Genomic DNA, 26,693 nt, shown 5'->3' with positions numbered 1-26,693 from the left:
CTGCATAGAACCCATACACCAGGGCTCTCGCTCTTTACCCAATGAGAGATAAGGAAGGTAAATATTAGAAAAGGCCTCAGATGCAATGAATTGTGTGACTTTCTCCTCATTGCCTGCGTCATGATTCCACAAACAGAAGACTGCATGAGATTCACTAGCAGCAGCCTTACAGAGAGAGAGAGAGAGAGAGCAGCACAGCTTGGCTTCAGGATACTGAACATGCTTACAGCTTGTATTGAGGGATATAATTCCCCTAAAAGAGACAGCTATCCACATTTTGGCAACAACATTGGTCTGAAGTTGTCGGTTGAGTAAATCTGTTCAGTGTTCGATCATACTACTAGTAGTGACAATATGTGATATAAGCTTTTCTACAAAATACAGGACTGTTCTCACAGACAAGGTCTAAGCAATTTAAGGAAGATGATATATGTACTTTTGTAATTCAAGACAATTACTGCCATAGTCACACTATAGAGAGAAATTTTAGCAGGCACTTATCCCCACACATATTTCTGTGTAGATATTTATTGTTGAATCACAGCCTAACTGAAACATCATCACTAAGAGAAGAGCATGTCTCCATAGATAATGCAGTGTAAAACGTATGAATCATCCATATTTCAAATTGCACTGTGGATGCAATGGAAAGGGAAGCTTCTCCTGGTTCCTCTTACAACACAAGCCTGCTGGAATGTTCTTATACATTTCAGACTAATGCTAATCACCAATGCTAACATGAACTATTAAAGCAATAATACACCAGAGAGTGTGAATTACTATAATTATTAGCATGATGGCGAAGCTCTACAGGTATGAAGAGAAACCTCTGTCACAGTATTCTGCACAAGAACTCATTGATAGCAGGTTGTCCATGGTCTGAAATGAGCTGGCTGTATTAACACAAGGGTAAATCCTTCCTTCCCAGCTACGTCACAGGATCACAACATTAAGATTTCAATTAGGAGCAAACATAAAGATGCTGCAGGACATGGTATCGCTTCAACAGCACGTCGAGGACACTGACAGTATTGCTGAAGCACTGTTAAATTCACTAGCTACACAAAACATCGCCACCACTTTTGGAGACCAGGGCTTTTGGAGACACGAGCTGCATTTACTGCAGTGTGGATTTATGAGGCTTCCAGCTCTTTGGGTTGGAGCCGGCGTAAATGGCCGCTTTGCCTGCATTTGGTCTTGCCTCACCCTCACGCTCTGTGAGCTGGGGCTGGATTGTCTGCGGAAACTGGATGAAATTGGATATAGTAATATTTTGCTCTCTGGACAAATAGCTAGCCACGCAAGGTAGCTGGCAAAGAGGTCGGAGACTCTTTCCGACTATTCTACCTGGGCCAGCTATTCCACAGTACGGTACCCTGTCCACAGCTACCTCTCTTTTAGACTATAGATAATGTTGTCAACATACAGGTCCTCATCGTCATGCTGATCTTCCCTTTAAAATGACAGTGTTAGAGTAGAGTATTTCCTTTTGCTAGACACAACCTCATTTCCACAAAACACGCTCATTTTGGATAAACTCTGCCCCAAACTCGCATCCTTCACACAGGAGCTTCAATCAGTAGAAAGAGAGGCGTGCAGCTCTGTGCGGAAGCACTTAATATGGGTTTATTACATACAGAACACATCTCAAGGCTGAATCAGCCCCTTCAGTGAAGTAACAATAATAATGGGTAGAATTGCACTGTTTCAGCTGTTATTGCCTAACTACACCAGGGACTGTTACTTTGTGTCTCTGCAAATAACAGCCAGATTATTTGTTATTGATTGTTGATTAAAATGTAATTTGGGAATTTCAGTAACACAGCGCTGGCATGTTCAAGCCCTGCTGTTATTGTAAATAACAAGACAATGGGAATGCCAAGTTGACCAATCAGATTAAATGGTTAGAACTATCCGTTGCGTAGGAGCTTCATATTACAGCTACAACAGATTTCATTTATAACCCTCACAATTTGCCCAGCTATATATGAAGTTTAATAGCAAATAAAGGACTGGAAGAGTGTTGTCAAGCTCTCTCTCCCACTGGTTTCACCTGTGTGTCTGCCAAGACTACAAGGAGCCATAGCCTCTCTCACTTCTTCACCAGACAAGAGAACCTGCCTTGACCCAAATATCCAAGCAAACTAAAACATCCCCAATCGTTCAAGCCACCAGACGACTCTAAAAAAAAAAAAAAAAAAAAACATACTGTACTTGCTGGATGTAAGGGACAGTACAGCTGTGTAAAAGAGCAGTCACACGTGAGAGGAATGTTTCTGTGAAAGGACAGCGTGCACTGTAGGGACAGTACAGCTGTGTAAAAGCGCAGTCACACATCAGAGGAATGTTTCTGTGAAAGGACAGCGTGCACTGTTGTGATAATGTTATGTAAGGACATCTGAGTGGTACGGGGACAGCAGACCTGCGTTCTGAACATTCTCCTTCCCTCAGAACTGAACGCTGCCAACTTTCCACCCGGTTCCACCTTGTCCTGGACACCCTAAACCACAGACAGCTCGTACCCCTCCTCCTTTACTCCAGAAGTTATGCAGGCAGAGGTGTGTGGACTCGTATCGCAGCTGCTCTTCAGAGGTAAACGGGTTCAGGACAGCTTCCTCAGTCTGTCAGGGAACAGGGTGCCCTTTGGAGGATGGGATAAGCCCGGTCATGTGATGTGTCATGTGATCGGAATCTCAGTCATGTTGCAGTATGTGCCCCTGAGGTCAGCTGGATTCACACCACCTGCATTTAACCCAGCCTGGCAGGAAGGCCACTGTGGTAAAGCGAGTGAGCAGCCTTACCATAATGAAGGTGGTTCATTACTGCTGGTATTTATCTGTACAATTATTGAGATAAAACCGGTAAGTATATAACAGTACATTTTATGTACACACCTGCAACAAGACACCTCTGACAGCTCCAGAGGTGGTTGTCATATGTCTAACACTGCAATGCTGGATGTACAGTTAGGGGACTGGAGTTCTTCTGAAGACCCAGCAGCACATCCCTCCAGCGTAGGAGCTGGAGCATACTCACACCTGTGTGCTGGAGCCAGAGCACAGCGGTTCACAGAGTCCGCCAGTGTCAGGGGTGAGTGCGGCGGGGGAGGTGGGCCTGACCCTAGCATGGGTGGACAGACAGGCTGGGGGGCGGGAGGCGTGTGCGGGGTGGGAGGGTGGCTGAACCGGTCACAGCAGCCTCAGGCCTGGTCACTAGGTCTCCCCGCTCTGTGACACATCACCTGGACATCACCACACAGCAGGCCTCCCTCAGCAACCTTCATACATGCATAAGCAGACGCCTCACCGGTGCGGCACTGAACGCTACAGCAGTGCTCTGTCCACGTATTTACTCACTTCTTTTCAGTGCTTAACAACAGTGCTCAAGCACCAATCTCACAGAAGGCAAAAAACTCCCACTGCTCTTTCAGTCCTGAAGTAGCGTCACTGTTAGTTTAGTTTGCATGGAATATTCCAACACTTCCAAACACAGCCGACCATCCATGAAGCAGAGCAAATGGACCCAGAGGAGACTTCCCTCCTCAGACTTCCACAAAGCTGTGTGTCACCTCAAAATGAAGCCTCTCAACCTGAAACAAGCCAACTAGCATGTAGTTTTTAGATATAATATGCTATTGAATACTTTTAATATAAGATATATACATCTGAAAATACAACATGGAGGAATGGAATATAAATGGACTACATGCTTGATACTTTCCTTGTTTACCTTGTATTCCAGGGCATGTATTATTTTTATGTTACACAGTGCAATATCATAATTACCGAGGTGATTCCAGTTCAGTTCAGAAACAGCCATCTCTCAGCTGGGGATCAGAACTACACCCTTCTGGTCACGCATACAATTCCACAACTACATGTTCACCCTGCTGCCAACTGCACGCTTCTTCCTAACATTGCCATGATTCTCATATTAGGATGTTTCTGTGCTGCTCATCCATCACAGTCCTGACTTCAGCTTTTATTATGGGTACCTCTGACGTATGTTACGGTACAGATATTTTGGGCAATTGTGGTCAAGGGTGAAAAAAAAAAATTCATTTCGCAGGCACAACAGTAGCAAAATACAAAGAAGGCAGTAATGCACTGTGTCTTAATCTCTTGTATGTTTTGTCTCTTCATCCCTGGCTCACTGTAGCAGAAATCCCCAGGTAGCAAACAAAGTGGTAATTGTCTCCTCAAAAAAGGGGAAGTGGGGGGGAGGGTCAGCTCCATCCAGACGTCCCCACATCTTCATACGGCTCCTTCAGAGCGGTGGACGGGGGCGGAATTAGAATGAGGCTGAAGCCGCCGGGGGGGGGTTGGTTTGGAGGGGGGCCTCTTCGGGGGCGATCCTCCCGGCCGCACTCAGCATCGGCATGAGAGCCTCATCACAGTACAGCTCGTTCAGGAGACAGTAACAGAAAGAAGTGCGGAGAGTGGCCGTCTTCGTGGGCGCCGGGGGACACCCCACAAACGCCTTCAGTGGGCCACTGAGAGAGCTGCGCTTTGTAATAGAGAAAAAAATAACTCAAACACCTGGAGGAAAAAAAAATAAAACATGAACACAAAGCCAAGAAAAAGAATCCAAAACAAAGGAGAGGGAAGTTGTATTTGGGATAGTGTTGGATTGTGTTTGTTTCATTTTTATAGAGATTCGTTTCAGCATGGGACTCCCCGACCGCTTCAGCAGGAAGAATAAAAGAAACCATTTATCCACTTTGAAAACTATTAATGTAAAGTGTCACATTCGCCTCTTCATTTCCTCAGTGGAAATCTCATTGAGGCTCTTCCACTGTGAGGGAATCTGTGTGGAATCCTCAACACAAAACCACGCTACCCAGAATGCATCTGTCCACAAACTGCAAACATGCCTCCGCATCGTCAAGTCTCAAACTAAGTCTCAGGCTCCAACTTTAATGAACTGAATGTTCCCCAAGTCTCAGCAAGATGCCATTTATCCTATCTGAAGCAGTTCTTAAACATGGCGAGAGGTAAAAAAAAAAAAAAAAAAAACCACCACAATTCCCCATGTCATCTTTGAAAGCTCTGGGTTTGGAAATCTCTCTCGGGCGCGTGGCTTTCAGCGGAGGGGTAAGTGCATGAATGCTGTTTTGAAATGCCGAACCCCCACCATTACCAGCCAGCCTGTGTAAAACGCAGGGGCCGGGGAGACCGCCCGTCGGGACGGTTTACTCGGCTGATAAATCCGCTGGAGTGTGTCAGCTTGTTGAAGGAGCACAAACACACTCACCTTCCTTTATCACTAATATGCACCTTGAGAGCCGGCGCACTTTATGATAAACTGCGGAGCACTGCTGGAACAGGGTGCTCAGGTGATGGCGGGGGGGGCATTCACGGGTGCAGGTGCCGGGGCACAGACGCTCATTTCTATTCTGCGGGTCACAGTGAACGGCCAAACTCAATCTGTGCACCAGGTCATGCAGCCATTGTGCAGGCAGCTAATTCTACTGTGCTCTCTGCCATTCAAGGGTCGAATAGCAACAACACACTCAGTAAAATACTTGTGTTTGTTACACCACTCAATGTGACTCGAGATCCCCCTCTCTCTCTGCAAAGCATCCTTTTAAATGAGGTCATGACACAACAGACATGAGTTTCAACAGAAACTTTTCATGCAAAATCATGTGTTTAATGTATTCAGGTGTTTTGTTGGGAACATCACGGCATTGTAAGGTAGACAGGGTTTATATGTAGGCAGGCCTCCCGGATAACATATAACTAACCTTCAAAAGTCCCATTAGCTCATATGGGAGAGGCATTAATGAGACAGGCAGCATGAAAAACAGCGTGTATAAACGCACACCACACCAACACAGTGTCACTTCATGTAGCGTAAGTCAGAAGTTTCAGTGAGATGTTACAAAAATTCTGTTAACTACTGTAAGCTAAATAATAAAACATAAGTAACTACTTCCATATACAGTATCACGGGAATTGCATGATTTACACCTGAATGTGTTCCACACAGCCAGGTGAACGCCATTAAAATGTAAAGGAAGAAGAGCACAGATGTTAGGTAGATGGTATCTGTGCAGCCAGCCTCCTGACAGAAGCAGGGATCGTAGCGTATGTAACTGCGTACCCTGCTGTCTGCGCAAAGCTCCTCTTTCCAGGCCAACAGACCACCGTTACCCGCAGCTCCAGTTATGTCCTCTCGTTCAAAACTAATATCGCCCCCCCCCCCCCCCCCCCCCCCCCCATCCCCCTAGCCTCTCTTTCTCTTCCTCTTCTCAGGTTTGATAACAAATATTCTCTCACCTAAATTAGAAATGTGAAGTAATTATACCGGCGGCCCTCCTACGGGTTATTCATGGGACTCACGAGTTGTAAAAGAGCTTTCTTTATATAAATAGGTTACTTCAGAGGGTGACTTTAATTATGTTGGTTTCAAACAGAACATGAGTACGGTATTCCAGCGGGATTAAGCGTCTGCGGCTCTTTGTTAACAGAGCGCAAATGTATGCCAGAGCAGAGCGTCTGCCACAGCTCAACATTCAATTTATTCACATACAGAACGACCACCAGTGAATTATTCCACTAATAACAAAGATTGCAAGCAGCGGGGAAAAAAATCTACATAGAAAAAAACAAAAAGAGAAAAGATTTGTTGTGAGGTTTTCAAGGACAACAAAATGAAGTTTATCTATTGAACACAGGGAGCTGGGCTGTGTGCAATGCTCTCGGGTGCCCGGTCTCTTGGTCTGAGGGGGGGGGGGCGGCTTGGGACAGCATTGTCAGGCGGAACTCATGAGGACTGGCAGGTCAGGAAGCACACACTCCAGGTTTTGTTCCACTGCCAGCGGCTCCGTGTTCCAGCACATTCTAGATGGCAAAATAATGGTTTGTCTGGCATGAGATCAGTCAGCGTCTCTCCACCTGTAACCCAGGTGTCTCCCGGCCAAGAGGAGGGTTTTGGGATGATTAGCGCTGGGGGGGGGGAGAGCCGGCTGTCAGTGTGTGTGAACAGAGGTGAAGATGGGGATCTCCAGGTCACTGAGGACTGACTCACCACTTCACAGGCTTCCTTTCGGAAGTACAGTATTATGATGCAATAGTAGCATGCTACCTAAAACAATACTGTCAACAAATAACATCACGCAAATGATGTAATAATGTGTTTGTGAATGACGCAATAATTCTGTTGGAAATGTCTCTGTAAATTGAAATAATACATCTACACCAGTAAAGCCGAATGTTTCTAATGTGCAAACTCTCGCTTATAAAAATTCAAACCGTGATATCTCATACAACATTCGCAGAAGAATAATCTGTCCTTCTAATGATCCGAAAGTGCAATCACTTAAAGGTAAAATTTGTTCGTTTTGACACCCTCTTACAAGACAGTAATAAAAGAGATTTGCATCTTAATACAGTAATATCTGTAAAACACCAATATTACTTGGGGAAAGATGGCTACCCATGGTGCACCACTGTCTCGCAATAATAAATAAAGATAACTCCGCTGCGGGACTGGGGGAAATTTATAGTTGGGTCATTGATTGCTTTGCTGGACATGATGGCTGTAAATTGCATGCCATTTGGTGAACAGGAGTAGTTAGAGGCACACAAATAATTGTTTTGGGTGGTGCTGATTGAAACATAATTCCAATAAGGTCTAAGAATGTGACAACGCTTCCAAACTACACAGTTTTAATTTTGAATCTAATACTAATTAGAATGTGCATTTTAACGCACTCAGATTTCTCAAATAACTAATGTCTGTAAGAATAAACAACAAACCAATGTCTATCTAAATCTCATGGAGAAAATTCTGTGAACAATCTTTCTAATAAACAATCACAATAAATAATTCTATAAACAATCATTTATGATCGATGAGTTTAAGAGTTGTGATACCTACAGTAATGGTTTTCATCTCACCACAACCTGACCTTTTAAAAAATTTTAACAGAATTTACACATAAATATCACAGCAGTTATATGTTTCTTGCTTGAAAGAAATCTTTTACAGCTTACGAGACTGACTGGCACCATGGAAGCTTTGTAGCCACTGATATCTTCACAAATGTTCTGTTTACAGTTCAGTAACTGAACACAGATAGCAGGATAAGACAGCTTCCCGCTTTAGATATGAAAGAGCACTTTAATTCTCTACATCCAAACCGGAGTTGTACTTTAGGCGTTTGGAGCACTCTTCTTGCCATGGCGCCTGTATGCCAAATCCTTCTAGATGCACAGGTTGGACATCTCCAGTCCACACACTGCAGATCTGAGAAGGAAATTTCTGGTTTTTTTTTTTACTGGATAGATTGTTTGGTCCACAGAGCACCGCCGCCTGTTTGACTATTTAAAAACAGTTTAAACAATACTGCACCACAGTGTAACCACACTTCCGGCGCTGAGAGGTTCCATCTGGCACAGTGTTGCACAAGGCCCCTTTTAGCCTGTGCCATATGCACAGTGCTGCATTAAACAAGGCTAACACACAGCTGGCTAACACACTACTGGCTAACACACTGCTGGCTAACGCACTGCTGGCTAACGCACAGCGGGCTAACCACAGAGGGCTAACGCAAAGCGGGCTAACACACTGCTGGCTAACGCACTGCTGGCTAACGCACAGCGGGCTAACGCACAGCGGGCTAAAGCACAGCGGGCTAACCACAGAGGGCTAACGCACAGCGGGCTAACACACAGCTGGCTAACGCACTGCTGGCTAACGCACAGCTGGCTAACGCACAGCGGGCTAACGCACACCTGGCTAACGCACAGCGGGCTAACGCACAGCTGGCTAACGCACTGCGGGCTAACCACAGAGGGCTAACGCACAGCGGGCTAAAGCACAGCTGGCTAACGCACTGCGGGCTAACGCACTGCTGGCTAACGCACAGCGGGCTAACGCACAGCGGGCTAACGCACAACTGGCTAACACACAGCGGACAGCACTGGTATTACCACGCCATCCGTTGGTGTCTTAAGCAAAAGCACATCTGTCTCTCCCTGCTGTTAGGTAAAACCCCAACTGGACTTTCATCTGGATTAGGTTCAGATTCACATGCCGCCTCCGCTGTTCCTCCCTCCCAGGCACGGCCAGTAGCTGGGTAATGTAAGATTAGATGGCCACTCATTCGCCTAGCATGCTGCTGTCCTTAAGCTGTGGGCAAGGGGAAAAAAATTCAGCCACAATTTTTCATTATATTACATAGCATTATGTTAGTTTTGTAAATCGTGCAGTATATCTGGGTTCAGATGCAGAAGCGCACTCTATCACTAAGATTAACCTGCGCGGTGAGCATGGATGCACGCCGGGAGGATAATCACAGCACGCCGTACCTGACGGCAGATAAAGGCGAGCTTCAATTAACAGTGCTGCGGATACACGATGTCACAAACAAAATAACATCACAACATCGGTCACCAGCAGGGATGTATCTTAAATCTCAGATAGAGCTGTCAGGAAGCATGCCACGGTGGAGTGTGGATCACAACGGCCACCTCTGCTGCTTAGCACAGGGATCTCCGTGGTGAAATCCTGTGCTAAAGTGCTGTCCTAATGCATATGTTGCATTTAGGTGAGGGGTGATCATTTTCATTCAGGATTGCACTTATAAGCAATAGATTTTGCAGGAATTTGAAGGGTGAAATTTGCATTTTCATTACATTATGTTTCAGGATGGTTCTTTTATGGGGAAATGAAATGTAGTATTTCCTTTTCATCAATTTTTATCAGTCACTAAAGAAGCCAAAATAATTTACTGACAATTAACAAGTCAGTTCTGTAAAGGCGTTCCAATCCTCTACACCCAGGTAAAATAACGCTAGACGTCCTAGCATGCTCATGCCTCATAGCAGCTTTGAATATTTTTTTATATGCGACAGAAAAATTCAAGAAAAATGTATATTAGTAAATTATAAGCACAAGATTTGTTATGGTGGCTGGGAAGCAGCATTAGGACACCTGCTCTTAACTGTTCTCTTCAAAGAACGTTTTGGGCAGATGGAGGAACGATAAGCAGGTGCTGAGTTCTGACCTTGTTAGCGTGGGGGCTAACCTGGATACAGTTACCAGCGCTGTGCTCTCGGCTCTTTTTGCAGGACACTGAAAGCGGTGGGGGAGTTTTTCCACTGCTCGTACCCTCCTCTGCCCACTGTGGAACATGGCTTTAGCGCTCAGCTCTCTTCAGGCCTTGGATTAGAGGAGGAGCAACGCCGCTACATACTGCACTGATGAATTAGAGCACAAGAACTGGTCCTCATATTGCACTCCTGAGCTGGAGCACACTGATTGGACAGACAAGGTGTGAGGGTCACGGGTGAGATCCGAGGGCTAGACAATGCAGCTGTTCATTAGAATATGCAGGTTGTATGTGAGTATGTACACACACATTTTTATATTCTTATAAACCCCTTTCAAAATGCAATGTGAGCGTATCCGCGTGTTAAATCAGCTAACAGCAGTTGCTGTCTGCTCTCTTCAGCGCTGCTCTCACCCATGCAGTACACTCCACTTGCACTGAAGTGACCCGTCACAACGCAGACACGCCACTTTCCGTCCACGGGCACATGACCGGGGACGGGGTAGCGGCTGTTGCCAGGAGCAACATTTGGTTCACTTAACCACAGCATGCGTCTTGCGTTTCTCCATTTCAGATAACGCCACTCTGAGAGAGATTTTCCTGGAGAGATACAGGCATGCTGGTACAGCAGCCTTCCAGGCGGGCGGTGCGCGATACAGCCGCCGACAGAGATATGCCAGAAAACCTGGCATGATTTAAGTGTTCTTGGGAACCGGAGCTCCCAGTTTTGGTAATAGTTACCATATATTTTCCCTGTGCGCTTGAATATGGCTGGAATATAAATGAGAACCTTTGCTGCTTTTGTGAGATATATATGAATGGACTTTGTTAAGATTTATAGTGCAGTAATGCACTTTCTCCCAGCAGAAAAACAATGACTTCATGCTCTCGGCATGCCCTGTTTAGTGCGATTTACAAAACATTTTCAGCAACGAATCCAAATAGTTATTATAATTACAGAAAATACATCAAAGGTACTCTTTGTGATATTATTTCATTACAAAACAGCAGTCCCACAAAAATCTAAAAAATACACAATGGAAATCTTATCACAAAAAACGTCTGTACATGCACACAAAAGTACCCAGCAAGTCCTACAGTCACTAAGAGACAACTACTGCATTAGAGCACAAGTTCTGGGTGCATTTAGCTAGGTTCAAAGGCAGCCACAAAACCGACGGTTCACTGTATGAATAAGCTAAGTGTGAACTCAGGGATCAGTGCATGAGGGAAGCAAAGAATGAATATCTAATCACTGAAATGAAAAGAAAAAAAAAAACTTATCTGAAATTGTTATCACAAGTCATTTTAAAGTGTTGAAGTGTGGGGGAATCTATGGCAAACATGAATTCACTGTACGTAAGGCTTTGTGTTTCCAGTGTGAACACGTATGTTAAGAACAACAGAGGCGGATAGGGATTTCTACATTCAAACCTAACAAAGAAATCGCATTGTTAAGCACCGTCAGCAATACTTAATGGACTATGGTTCTGTTAGAGGGAGACACGGAGAGCTGACATTTCTGCTTGGCCAGGCACCGCGGAGGGTTAAACTTTTCCAGGGTTATGTCCTTAAGCCGCAGTACTTATCATGAACTATGACTAATTGAGATCATAATGAGAAGAGCCACTTAAACGAATTTCAGGATTTCAGCATTCTGCATTAATATGCACTGTGCCAGCCACCTGGAGACTGGCAGAGGCAGACAGGGATAACAATGAGGTGTGAAAATGTGTGTTTGTGGCAGGCTGTCAGCTCCCGGATACTCTCAGACTGTTAGCTCCAGTAGCTCTTGGATACTCTCAGATGAGTGGCTTGTGGATACTCTTAGACTGCTAGTTCCTGTTAGCTCCTGGATACTCCAAGACTGTCAGCTCTTAGATTCTCTCAGGCTGTTAGCTCCTGGATACTCTCAGACTGTCAGATCCCTGATACTCTCATATTCTCATATGGTTCTCATGTAGCTTTAAATTGCCACTAATCCGACTGGCAACATCGTGGAAATGCAGGAAATTTAAAATCTCTTCTAAATACTACTTTCACAATGGACTCCTCAAGTACAGGATGTAGGCCAGATTAAAATAATCTATCCAACACAGTCACAACGCAATGCAAAGTGATTTTCTTACTAAACCAAAACTGAAAAGAAAAATGCTTTAAATTAAATTTGTGATGAGCAGTTACGATACGGTGAAAAGTAAAATAAATAAATAAAAAAGGTATTCAGAAAGATGAAGAAGTGCAGTGTTCATTTTCATGTGTTTCTGTAAGTAGATCTCAGGGGATCCCTTTAGTCTCTGAGGAGGCAGCAGACATGTGCTTCTGCTTCCTTTCCCATACAAATTGTGCCTCTTCTTCTTCACACTCCTCCCCCTGCAAACCAGGCAAGTCATTTCTCAAAACAAGATGTGATACAATACTTTCACAACTGGTCTCATTTTTCTCTTAGAAATGTGCAAAACTTCATTTTTTTAAAGAAACTGAGCCATATGTGCTGACCACAGACCTGGTTACTGAATGGTACGCTACAATAATTACGATGAACTTGCTTTGCAGGTATCTTGTTGCATTGCTTGTGATAGATATTTCACCAAAGCACCAAAGCATACACGTAAAATTACATGCAATAATCTTACTACTAGGTTTGCTCAATGATACAACAGCAGTCTTCCACCTCAGACTATGACACACAGCTGTAATCCTGAGGGGGAAGACGTGTGTGTATTTTACATACCCATTGCATAATTTGCTGTATGAGATTTGTATGTTGAAACAGACTGAGAGTCGACACCAGGCCAGTCTGAGATGGGGGGCTGAGATGATACTAATGAAGATGCCGTTACCGCGGCTGATTTATGAAGCCCAAAAAGCAGCCTGACATCCTCCTGACATGATAATTCTCATGACCCCCACCTAAAGAAAAAAAGCAGAAAAACTGAACACAGCTAAACAATACTAATGTTCCGGCTGGGACCTCAGCGCTGGAGTGTCTGTCTAATATGGAGCACCATCAATATTTCACCCAGGTGGAGCAGAGGGAAGAAAGGAAGCCTAGAAGGAGGAGAGAGGGCAGAGAGAGGCCCTAACAGCTCTCTGGCTGCGATCCAACCCTGTCTGTGACTGACGCTCACTTAACTGAGCAAAGATTTGCTCTGCTCGCGGTGGCGGCCGCGGAGTGCGTGCAGCAGCGGTGACGGGGGGGAACGCACCCCCTGAATCCTAACGCCCCCCCCCCCCCCCCCCCCCCCCCCGCCAAGCGGAGCGGAGCAGGGTGCAGGGGACCGGAACACACACTCATGCTGCATGCTAACGCGGGCCGAGCCCGGGACTCCTTCACCATAATCCCGCCATTCCCCAACACCGCTAATCTGTAATTAGGGGATAAGAGGCCGAAGCTAAATACACCTATCTGCAAGCCGGCTAGGGGTGAGAGGGGCAGGGGGAGGGGGGCAGAGGGGCAAAGGGTAGAAAGAGGTAGTAGAGTGGGGTGTGAGGAGACACCCTTAAAACTTTATTCTCACCTTGCTCCTTATTCCGAAATGAATTTAGGAAAGCTACAAGTTCTTCCAAAATGCTTTATTGCCTTAAATATATTCATAATTAGAGGTTTTGGTTTGTTTTGGCCATAGTCATGATTACAAACGACTGGTCCTCAATGGTGATCAACCTGGTTGCAGAGAAAGGTCTCCTAGTATATCCTTATAATGCTGAATCCTAATCAGTTCCTCTTTCTTGCAACATAAATTCCTTACAAATGGATACATGTGTTTATTTTGTCTGCATATACTACTGCTACAATAGGTGTTTTTGTATAAAAGCCTTCCAGCACTGTACAGAGAAGAGTTCCATTTCATGTTAGAAGATGGGAACTTGATAACTGTCTATTTTCATGCACATCCTATAAACAAAGGTCACCACTACCTGAATAACATGCATATTATATATATATATATATATATTATAATATATAGAGAAAATCTCATTTTCCATATACTGTTCCATTCCATGCTGAATTAGTAGGTGCCAATGTTTTAAAAAAAATATTCAGCTGTCATCAATAAATAGTTACTTTAACCATTTTTTTTAAATGGAGTTGTTTATATTAACTTCACTGTTTTCCTTTTACTTAAAATGTGAATGACTTGGATAATTAGCTAATTTCATTATGTGCTCATCTGCATAAGAATTTTGATGAATTAGAAATGTAAGACTGCAGTTCAAGTGATTCCATCTTCATTGCCTCTCTGTGTGCTCATCCAAGACACAGCAAAGTACAGTTTTTCTGTTTTCAGAAACCCTTGATAACTAGCACAGCTCTCACTATAACCACTAATTTTAGCATTAAGAATCATAATAAAACACATTTGCAGGAAATGATTAGAGATGACTGTTGTCCCTCTTCAGGGATGAGTGACGTTACGTGTGACTGCGTCAGGTACAGGCTTACCTGCATTAAGAGAAAACCACACGAAGTCAGCTGCACACATTCATTACAGCCGCTGCCAGTAACACCTCTGACACATTATGTAATCTGGACTTAAAATCAATGATGTGTCCGAAAGTATAACTGCCACTTCTAAAGAGCTTCGCTGGCAGTTTGCTTTAAGTAGAATTTCCACCACAGCTAAAGGGTACACAGGCTATTTGTAGGGTTAAGGGTTTTTTTCTCTGAAAGTGTAAATTCCATTAGTGTTCCATGCTCACTATACTGTCCGTAAAGCACATACGCTAACATACATTTTATTTTAAACTGCGCTGCATTTGTTTGTAACAAAGGATAAAAATGAATGACACAGTCTCTGGCTGAATAACTGATATTGGCGGATGAACAGGTCACCATAGTTCACCATATGGGACTGGTTTACTTACACTTTCCACCTCCTGCAAAAGTTGTGCCATCTAACATGAAACTAGTTAGGGTAAAGCAGGCAAAAACATCACTTTAACTGGCTATAAAGGGTGTATATGCATTCACACGCAGCATTATCCAGCCTGTTGCTGGAAAACTACTGTGCTCACCATTTTCCACACAGCTGGAATCAAACTCAGCATTAAGGACCACCCCTCCAATCTCTCCGTCCGCCAGAGGAGCACCTTCCTCCAAAGACAAACACTTTCCAATTACTCTAATTCAGCGTTTCTCCAACCTCTCCTGGAGTACCCCCTGCCCTGCAGGTTTTAGATCTCTCCCTGCTCCAACACAGCTGATTCAAATGATCCACTCGTTATGAACTCCTGAAGCTGTTTAATAACAAACTGATCATTTGAATCAGCTGTGTTGGAGCAGGGAGAGATCTAAAACCTGCAGGGCAGGGGGTCCTCCAGGAGAGGTTGGAGAAACGCTGCTCTAATTAATGTGAAATAAAGAAGCGCATGTCCACTTAGCAACTCGATTATCCCGCCCATCGATGGGGGCGTGCGCAGGACTCGCCTTGTAAAGAGCTGCTAATTTCAGCGGATGATTGGAGGTGTCCGTGTTTCCGCGGGCCGATTACCTCCTGACTCGGGTCACGGCCGGCAGGAGAGATAATTAGCGTGTGTTTAGGAAGCCTGCTTACCACCCGTATGCTCATTAGCCGCGTGTCGTCACGCTATGGAAAGCAGGGTGGAAAGTTCACATTCGGAGGAAGTTTCAGTATTTCAGGAAACCGCGAAACAATGGGCCGCGGTTCCGGCTAAATGAGCGGGATTTTTCCCTCTCCGGCGTAAAACAAGGTTTGGGAATCATCCTTAAGCCCGTCTCCACCAGCTTAAGGGAGCCACTTTTCTGCGAGTCCTATAAACTATCTCTCTCCTCTGTAGCTGCCGCAAATCCATCATTAATCCTTTCAGTTAATTTATTCCAGCGGGCTTCTCCCAAGGTTTAGCCCAGTGGCAGGCTGTATGGCATTGTTACAGAGCTAAGGCTGAAATCACAGGCCAGCTGCAGGCACCGATCACCACGACCACAGAGCACACCATGCCCTCGCCCCTGGGTTCATCTGCTCCATCCCAAAATTAATTTCCACTCCGCAACATCTTTACCGCTGGCTTCCTTTTCCTTCCAGAGGCTGAAGGATCCAGCTCTTCTTCTAGCTCACTGTAGTGAGGCTCTTGACCACTCAGAGGGAATTCTCTGGGGCATCTCTCCTCAATCCAACAAGAAATGTCCGTTTTACTTTTTTTTTCCAGATTTAACCATTACCAGTGAATGGACTTTGCAGGAAATTATGTGCAAAAATTTTAGTTGGCAATGTTCAAGACATTTTAGGAGCCAGACGCTGTGTGGAGAAATGTGGTGGAGTATGAAACGCACATATTGAAGTAAGCTGTGCTGTATATGAGGTCCAGCCTGGTGAGGTTTCGGGCAGAGACCGTGCAGCTGCAGCAGGGAGCTGCCAGTCTGCGTTAACCCCGGCTGATTCACAGCTAACCAGCAGCAGCAGGTCCTGTCTGTCACTGTCACCAGGCCATGCTCAAAGCTCTCACCCCATCCATCCCTGTGTGTTAACCACACCGACAGGAACATCCCGCAATGGTTAATTACAGACCTCTCGTTAACAGTCACACAAAGCTCTCACCCCATCCATCCCTGTGTGTTAACCACACCGACAGGAGCATCCCGCAATGGTTAATTACAGACCTCTCGTTAACAGTCACACAAAGCTCTCACCCCATCCATCCCTGTGTGTTAACCACACCGACAGGAACATCCCGCAATGGTTAATTACAGACCTCTCGTTAACAGTCACACAAAGCAGAATATCTGGACTGTCAGTATGGAGACATACAACTTTAAGATCATTTAAAAAAAAAAAAAAAGATTGAATTCCACGGTAGACAAAGGTGCTTTCCACTCCACCCCAACTGAGATTCTACCAGTTTGACTTAGTTTCTACTTAGCAATTTGCAAAGCATCAGTGTAAAAATTTGTCTGTACTTATCGACTACACAATGCAGCCAATCAGAAAACATTTGCCCTATGAAATTCTAATCTGGACTCACACTGAATAAAGTGTGGCTCGTGGATAACTCAGGTAAAGTTTGGTTTTGTGGCTGTGGAAGACAGCTTCAGTGAGAGATCACTAATGCGTGGGGAATACTGTATTACTGTAATACTGTTTTATAGGTGAGTATTACCTGCTTAAAGTAGTCACACGCATGACTGGGAATGCAATTAAAATGACCATTTTTTTCAGAAATTTAGAAAGTCTTGTCAGTACAGCGTGAATACGAGTCTAGGTTTTGAAACAATAGCGATGATTGCACAGAGAGACATGCAAATTGGGGGTCACCTGCTTATTTAAACGAGCAGTGCCTCAGATTTCAGTGCACTGCGGGGCGTGCACCCCTAAGCGGGGGGCTTGTATTTTGCCGTAACAGGGATCAGAAATGGAAGGAGAGGCGCAGAGATTGGGGGGGATGGGGGGTTTGAGATAAGTGTGGCGGAACGCACAGAAGCCAGTGCACTCTGGCAAGCTGTCTAACAAGGTGCTGAGTACGGGGGCCCTGGGGAACCCCTGGTCTCTTACCCCCCAAGATTAGACAGCAGCAGTGAAGCAGCACTCCGCTGCACCATCAGGGATCACAGGGGAGAGAGAGGTCCCCGAAAACAAGTCAGCCCATCCGTCAGTCAAACGCTCTCTCTCTCTCTCTCCCCCCTCTCTCTCTCTTTCTCTCTCTGTCTGCGGTGTCTTTCACACACCTAAACGTCTCTTTATGTCAGAACAAATTGACCGAGGCTCACATCTCCCTCTGCCTCATCACCAGCACAGGACAGGCCAGCGAAGGGTGGACGGGGAACGAAGGAGTGAGACACAGGAAGGAGTGAGACACAGGAAGGAGTGAGACACAGGAAGGAGTGAGTAAAAGAGAGAAGAAGGGCCAGACTGAGAGGGAGAGGGAGAGAGCGAGAGAGAGAGGGAGAGAGAGAGAGGGAGAGAGAAGAAGGGCCAGACTGAGAGGGAGAGGGAGAGAGGGAGAGAGAGAGGGAGAGAGGGAGAAAGCGAGAGAGAGAAGGAGAGAGAGAGGGAGAGAGGGAGAGAGAGAGAGAGGGAGAGAGCGAGAGAGAGGGAGAGAGAGGGAGAGAGAGAGAGAGGGAGAGAGAAGGAAAGAAAGACAGAGGGGGACCGAACTGCTTCAGCTGAGTTCACATGAAAGCACCGTGACTTGTAGAAGTGCGTATAGCAATGCTAGCAGCTGCTGCCCTGTTAACAGAGGCCTGACCAGCTAAGCACCCTGCTGTTTGGCAGCTCCAGGGTAACATCCTCATCTGTGCTGAGAAATCTCTCCCTTTCCTCTCTCTTATGCAGTAAAACCACTCAGCTCCTTTATCAGGCTTGAGCTGAACACAGCAGCCCTGTGGTCTCAGCTCACATCACGGTGCTGCTTTGGTCCCTGCACATTGAAAGTGTTTCTGCTGCATGTTCACGGGAATTCCACACAAAGCTGCCCTCCCTGCCCCTGAAATACACCCAAAATTAACAAACAGGCGAAACTGCAACATTTTCGAGACTTGTTTTAGTAACCATATTTACTCGACCTCAGTCTGGTAGACAAGTCACAACATTCAAAACTAGAAATACTTAAAATTTGATATCTGCATTTTGCCCTTCTGGTGAATTTCTGACCCACATATAAAATCAACAGTTAATCACACATTTTGGTGGGTCACTCGTACCGTGCTACAGTCAACAAGATCAGCTGCCTGCCCTCTTTAAAACTACAGCAAAGTGCCGGTTCTCAGCAGATGAGGTGGGAGCCTGGATTTGACCTTTCTTTCCTTCAGTTAGTCTCTTCTGAAAGCATTAGGGGGCTCATGTGTCACTCACCTTACACGGGAAGTTACTGCCCTTGAAGAATCTCCGCTGAGTCCTTACGCAAACGTAGCCTCTGTTGCAGAGCTCTTTAAAAGGACTAGCGAGACTCCTTCTCTGGGTAGTTGCACAGGTCTCATTTGCATACAATCAGGACTCTTTTCTTTTTATTGTCACGTTACTGGTGCACATGCTTTATCACCGTGCACACCCACTGGAGCGTCCTTCACAAACGGAGCAGCCTCGCACTATTGCAAAAAAAAAAAAAAAAAAAAAAATATATATATATATATATATATATATATATAAAATCTCTAAACTCACAGATGTGTCCGCACGCAGAGTGTTAACTCCCTCCACTGTGCATCTGTACTGTGGGCTGTAGAGACCTTTCTCCCCTCCTGTCATTGGGGGGCTATTTTTAAACGCAGAGCAGGTGGGCGTTTGGAGGTGCGTGCCTAATAACACCATGCAGCCCGGGCTTACAGCAGCCCACTGCCGATCGCTGAAAGCTGACTGACCCTCAACTTGACCCTCAGCCCAAGGAAAGCCCTTGTCAGGGGGAAACTGACCCTGGGGTTCTGGGAGAGAGAATCACAATTACAATTCACAGTTCTGGCATTTAGCAGACATTTTTTTACAATTTTATCCATTTATACAGCTGGATATTTACTGAGGCAATTGTGGGTTAAGTACCTTGCCCAAGGGTACAGCAGCAGTGCCACAGCGGGGAATTGAACCGGCAACCTTTCAGTTACGAGGCCTGCTCCTTAACAACTATGCTGCACTGCCGCCCTGACTGTTAGAGAGGTCCTCTAACTGCCCCCATCAGTCAGACCAGCACTAAGACGGCATCAGGAAGAGATCTCTGCTGTGGAAGGAATATCCCCTCAGAGCACATGGTTCCCTACTGACGGCTTCTGCCAGTCCAGTATGGCCTTATAGCACATGCTTACTCCTGCGTGTAGGAGCATTACGGTCCATTACCTTCCTGAGGCTGTGAATTACACTGCATGGGAAACACAAATAGACAAAACGCACAGGACTGTGTGCCTTTACTGCAGAGGCTGCATCGCAAATCACACTCTAAAGCAGAAGAAATTTAGATATGATAATACAGAACGCATAGTGTTACAGAGGGGCTTTGGGAGTGAGGGAGGGCTGGAGTTGTGTGCTTTGTTAATGACATCCAGGGGCCTGTAGCTGTGGGATAAGCCCTCACCTTCTGTGGGCTATAGCCCCTCATAATCTGTCTGGAGTCTAACCTGGACACCACAGGGAGAACATGTTACTGTACATCTCCTTTCCCAGCATGTATATGCAGCCCGTACTCGCATACTATTACATAAGATTATTGTCATTGGGCAGATGCTCTTATCCAGAGAAACTTACAAAGTGTGTCTAATAAAGTGGTCTATAAAACATATAAAAGCCAATCCCACAAATAATATTCCTAAAAAGGTGTTATTATGTAGTAAAGACAAGATTACGTTTTGAGGTGCATCTGTGAGAACTCCGGCTGAAATCTGAACCCACGACCCACTGGCTTTCTGCATCTGTGTCTGTTATTTCATGCGACTGCCCTGTAAATGGCGAGTTGGTCGGTCTCCCTGCTGGTTCTGTGTTTGCATACAATTTGCCTGCACAGCCCGGCGGGATTGTTTCCCGGGTCTGAAAAACCTCCCCAATCATCTATCGAGATTACGGTGCTGAGACGAGACGCCGATCTTCAGCGTTTCATTCACGGGAACCCGAGCAGAGAGGCAGGCAATATCGCGGCTCCTAATTCCAGCCGCATGCTTCTGCCGTTGCCTACAAACACTCCTGATACACTCATTACCCTAAAACATATTAAAGCAGGGAGAGAAACTGTTGGTAAATTAGCTTACAGTTACAGCGGCCGGGGAAAGTAACAGCATGCGCATAATCCAGGGCTCAAGTGCTGCCCCACACCGGCACCGACTGCTTACGGAACAGACGGCTTTCTGCCACATAAATATACGTCTTCTCGAGCACTGCAGAGCAATGGGGAGATCACCAGAGTGAGGTGAAATAATAGAATATTCATCCCTATAATCCATGTTCAATTCCTCTGTCTCCTCCTTCCCCCTCCAAGAATATGAGGCTTGGCTGTGTTCCTTAGTTAAATAAGTTGTCTTGCTTCTCCTCTTGGCTCTTGTTAAATACACACATAGCGTTTCTGCTTGGCTGCACCTGCAATGGCAATGTAAGCTCTTCCTCTCTTCTTTAGAATAAAATGACAGGTTGATTTGAATCAGAACCCAAACGGAAGATGGTCAAAAATCTGCGAGGGACTTAATGTGCCCTCACCTCCTAGCTTCTCAATTGGAAATAAAACAAAAACTTTTAATAAAAGCTTGAATTTAACGAATACATACATGAATTAAGTTAATTTATACTGCTTCTATGTGTATGAATTTACAGAAGTGCACATAAAATTTTGAAACTCAAAATTCAATGCATTCCTTTAAAATGAAGGCTCATATATTTTTTCCTCATAGTACTGTCTGAATCAAGCATACCGGTATTTAACCTCCGAAATAACAATTAAGGAAATACAAGTTTTTATTAAATACCATTTTGAAGGCAGAGGACACTATGTAGTTTTTGGCTGGATGGTACAACAGCTGTATAACAGCAGCGAATTTGCTACTGCAATTTGCTTTTGAAAAGGTCAGTGATATTAAACACACAACTCCTCTCTGTTCTGCCAAGCTGTTTCCTATACTGCCACACAGGGCACAGTGTTAAAATGCTTGCACACACATCAGGTTCGAATGATTTGGCTTTATGTCAATGAAAATCACCTGTGTTCCCTGTATTGTTTTATAAAATTAATTTTATTTCACTCGCTGTTTTTCCTTTTGCCACATACAGCTTTAAAAAGCATGCCCCATTGCAGCCTTTTGAAATACTGCCAACCAACATACACTTTATGGCATCAAATATTTGACTGGCAGACTCAGGGGCTCTCCGTGTAGATGGAAGCAATTATGTCCCATCCGCAAAGTTAAACATGGGAGCCTTGCTTATTTCTGTTGTCAGAAGACCATGGAGACAGCGTTTGTCTGAAGCCCCTCTCTCTTTCTCTCACTCACTTTCTCTGACAGCCTCTGCTTGTAGTGGAATTTCAAAAGGCAAAAGAGGAGGATGCTAATGAGCCCGGAGGAAGTGTGGGAGTTCCCGTCGACGAAGGTTGAAACTTACGAAGTGTGCGTGTGTTTGAGCAATGAGCATGCGCACGAGTGTGTGTGTGTGTACAATAAACAATATAATTAGACATTTATTAGTGATGGCATGCTGTTATTAACTATGCATTTTGTTATTATTTGTTATTTGTTATTAAATATGATGGACTCAATAACTAAGATGGAAGTAGTGAAAAACTGTGTCATATTACTCATCTGAAAATGTTTACCCCCTGATCACAGCACACATGCTTCAATCTCTCCCCACGTTTACTCAGGGTGAAATCAGGGGATGTTTTCCCTCAGCAAACCTTAAATACCTCATCTGCCTCTCTGCCTATCCCTACATCGGCTTCAGATTAGAGGATACATGGGGAAACCCGGGACGGCCGTGTGCTAACAGGACCTTCAAGCACACGCTGACAAATACGGATACATTTCAGGACCACTGAAGCCACCCAGGAATAATTTTGCAGATTTCATCAAGACTTCTAATTATGTTCCTGTCAAGTCCAGAACACAGCAATCCATAACTGTGCTGTGCTTTTACACAGTGTGGCCTGCAGGGCTAATTTACACCCACAGCTAAAAAGATCGGGGTCCTTTTGTATTTAGCGTACACATCACTGCTGGACTAACAAGGGATTTCAAAGCGGAACGTAACAGGACAACAGCGAGGGGGATGTGTGTGTGTGTGTGTGCGTGCGTGCGTGTGTGTGTGTGAGAGAGAGAGAGAAAGAAAGACAAAAGAAAAAGTGAAGGAATAGGAAAATCATTTTTGCGAAGGGAAATATTTTAGAATCAACGGAGAAAATTTGCATTATGCAAACTACACCTCAACAATCACCCAACAGTCTTGGTGAAATGTAAGTAATGCAAGATAATTTAATTCTAGCAGGGAGGGATGCCAAAAACAAACAAGCAAACAAAAAATACATTTTGCATCTTGACAAAAAAAAAAAGTCTGAACAAACACTAACACTAACGGCTAACCAGGGGAGAGGGTTAGGGCAGACAGTGCCATCAGGGGGATGGGGAGAGGCCTTTGGTGATGGGATGTGTAATTTAGAGGCTGTGTGTGGGGTGGTGATGGTGGCTGACAGGCCAGCGCTCCTATTCTGAGTGAACACTGGCCATCGATGGCTGTCTTTGTCTTCTGGTAGCAGTTAAGGGGGGGGGGGGGTTGGGGGGGAAAGACAACAATGTGTTCAGAAGTGGTGAAGAGTCGGGGGTTGGGGGGTGCATTAGAAGGACACAGAATAAAGGAGAGCTCTGGGTTCCTGGAGGTCTGTCTGTTCTCACCTTAATGAGATTTATGTTGATTAATGGTGTCAATTAGACTGAAAAGAAGGAAGAGGGAGTCAGACTTACTCTCCATCTGACACATGGAGAGGATTATTACTGCGGGGGGGGGGGGGGAGGGGGGCAGTAACTGCAGATACCTGCCCATTCAGGGTGGGCTTCTTTCCCTCTCTTCATTTTCCAAAATTCACCCACATTCAGGATGATATAAATCCACAAAAAAGCAATTATGATGCTATTACTAATCCAAGAATACTGCCGTACACACCATGTGTCCATGTTCTGTGATTTTCTGTGTCATGATTATATTTGGATTCTGAAAATCTGATAAAGAGAGATGTTTGAGATGTTGATTTTAATCAGTACTTTTACTGACTAAGCAAAATCGCAGGGTAAGAACATTTACAATAACAAATATTACAAGCACAATTAAGCAACATTAATCTGTATGTGAGAAAAATAATTATGATTATATTAAGAGATTTAAAGATTTTGTGTAAAATTGTTTAACATTAAAATTGTTTAACAAATCATAAATAACAAAGAAAATAAGACAACAGCCAATATCGTTTTTTATTGTTTTTATAAATTTGTCAACACACTGTCTGGTATCATGTTAAAAAGCCTGAAAATACTCATACCTAGTCAATATTTAATAAAACTTCAACCCTCCTGTTTCAGGTTCCACGGGTTATTTGTAAATGGCCCTGACCTGCGTTTTAAGTGATTCTGTTCCATTGCAAAGTCTTTTGTGTGGTGTTTAGTCCCACTAGGAAAGGTTGCTTTGAAAGCAAGCTAGCAGAGCTTGCAGAAGGTGGGCTCTCCTGCACATAACCTCTGACAGTGAGTATCCTGCTGTAGCAGGACCCTGTTCTGAGGCTGACAGCTGGGGGATGGTAGCCAAGAGGAGTCAAAATACCCCAATCCTAATCTTGTCAAACGAAACCGGGTACGTTAATTAAAATTAGAATGCATGGTGCAATGTGATTTTGGGATAGTTTTATGGTAGTGGTCAGGCATGCCTTACTCATGCCTAGGTTCTGTTATCTTAATTTCCACAGTCAGTGAAAGAAATCAGCCTCTTACTGAGAAAAGGGTCTCTCCTAAACACAGAATACTGACCCATCTGGGATGGTTCTGTTGAACCTCCTCCTCTCCTCCTCCCACCTCCACACACCTGCCCCACCTCTACACACCGGCCTACCTCCACACACCTGCCCCACACACCTGCCCTACCTCCACACACCTGCCCCACCTCTACACAACTGCCCCACCTCCACACACCTGCCCCACACACCTGCCCTACCTCCACACACCTGCCCCACCTCTACACACCTGCTCCACCTCCACACACCTGCCCCACACACCTGCCCTACCTCCACACACCTGCCCCACCTCCACACACCTGCCCCACACACCTGCCCTACCTCCACACACCTGCCCCACCTCTACACACCTGCTCCACCTCCACACACCTGCCCCACACACCTGCCCCACCTCCACACACCCGCCCCACACACCTGCCCTACCTCCACACTCCTGCCCCACACACCCACCCCACCTCCACACACCTGCCCCACACACCTGCCCCACCTCCACACACCCGCCCCACACACCTGCCCTACCTCCACACTCCTGCCCCACACACCCGCCCCACCTCCACACACCTGCCCCCTAGGCTAAGGGGAACAGGTGTCACTCAGGGTAAGGAGGGTACAGAGACATCAGCTGGAATCACAGCGAAAGAAAAAAACAAACTCCCAAGTAACACACTACACACACGTTCCCCATTTAATACAAAATAAAGGCTTGCTTGATATGCACCAACACCCTACAGAGAGAGCACTCGGAGCACAGACACATCACGTGACCATGTGAATAAAAGCAGTGATGTTTCAGCGAGGCCGCTCGTTGGGCTGAAGCCGGAGCCGTGAACAGGAAGCAGATGGAGCTGTAACAGGGGACTCCCACCCCCGTCTCCATCCAGGCCTGAAGCCTCTCCCCAGGCTCACTCATGCACAACTAAGCCTGAGGTGGGACGCAATGAGACCATTTACAGTAATCATCTCCCTTCACACTCACTGATGGTCTTAAAAGGTGCAGGGAGCGCCAACCTTCCACATGAACATCCTGGTCTCACTGCAATCACTGCCATCTGAACAGGAGAGCCAGCCACACGGATCCAGCACCACTGCCGTCTGAACAAGAGAGCCAGCCACACGGATCCAATCCCGGTATCACTGCAATCACTGCCATCTGAATCCAATCCCAGTATCACTGCAATCACTGCCATCTGAATCCAATCCCAGTATCACTGCAATCACTGCCGTCTGAACAAGAGAGCCAGCCACACGGATCCAATCCCGGTATCACTGCAATCACTGCCATCTGAATCCAATCCCAGTATCACTGCAATCACTGCCGTCTGAATCCAATCCCAGTATCACTGCAATCACTGCCGTCTGAACAAGAGAGCCAGCCACACGGATCCAATCCTGGTATCACTGCAATCACTGCCATCTGAATCCAATCCCAGTACCACTGCAATCACTGCCATCTGAATCCAATCCCAGTACCACTGCAATCACTGCCATCTGAACTGCTCTGCCACTGCTCTCCAGTTTAAAATTATAAATCATCTTACTTATTATTGTACCTAGATTACTCTAGACAACTCACCATCATTTGTTTCTGATTTACCGTGTTTTTTTTGTTTGTTAATCGTATTTACTTGATGATGATGAAGAAACTCGTTAATACTTTGTTCTTGTAAATTAGAGTCAGTTGGAATATAAATAAGTAAATAAATAAACAAACAAACAAGGGCAATGAATTAGAAATGCCTATTCATAAAACAAATAGGTAACTTTATAAATTCCCACTCAACATGACAAAAATACATGTACTTCAAAATCTGATGAATATATCTCAAATTAATATAGCTGTGAGCTTGCTTAATAAAGATGTGTTCCTCCCTCCCCTTCCTGGCCTGTGAGATATGGATGAAAGGAGCCACTTATCTACATTAAGGTCAGAGCTGGTGGCGGCGGGATCGCTTTTCCTGGGTTATCAGGTACAAAGTCAGTCTTACATAATCTGAGCGCAGTGACTCCTATCACACTCAGATGATCCAATTAGAGGGAGGATAGTCCCTGCAAACAGGAGTGAGGCCAGGCCGCTAACAGATAGCGCGGCAGGAACATCAATTTCTTAAGTGCTTTTAAAGGATTACAAATATGAGGCCTAGCTTTGGGAAGGAAACACCTCGCCAGCTCTTCCACGCCACATTACTGTAATTGGGTGCCAAGATTAGTGTCATTTCTGCTG

General features: G+C 45.2%; 1 protein-coding gene across 3 annotated transcripts in view; it reads right to left on the bottom strand.

Annotated features, from left to right (window-relative positions):
* The window catches only part of esrrga (estrogen-related receptor gamma a), a 167,908-nt gene that overhangs the window by 91,870 nt on the left and 49,345 nt on the right, over positions 1-26,693 (bottom strand). The gene's annotated exons all lie outside the window — the stretch shown is intronic.

Source organism: Megalops cyprinoides, chromosome 12 (genome assembly GCF_013368585.1).
Source record: "Megalops cyprinoides isolate fMegCyp1 chromosome 12, fMegCyp1.pri, whole genome shotgun sequence".
NCBI classification, from domain to species: Eukaryota; Metazoa; Chordata; class Actinopteri; order Elopiformes; family Megalopidae; genus Megalops; species Megalops cyprinoides.
This window is presented reverse-complemented; position numbering and strand designations above follow the sequence as displayed.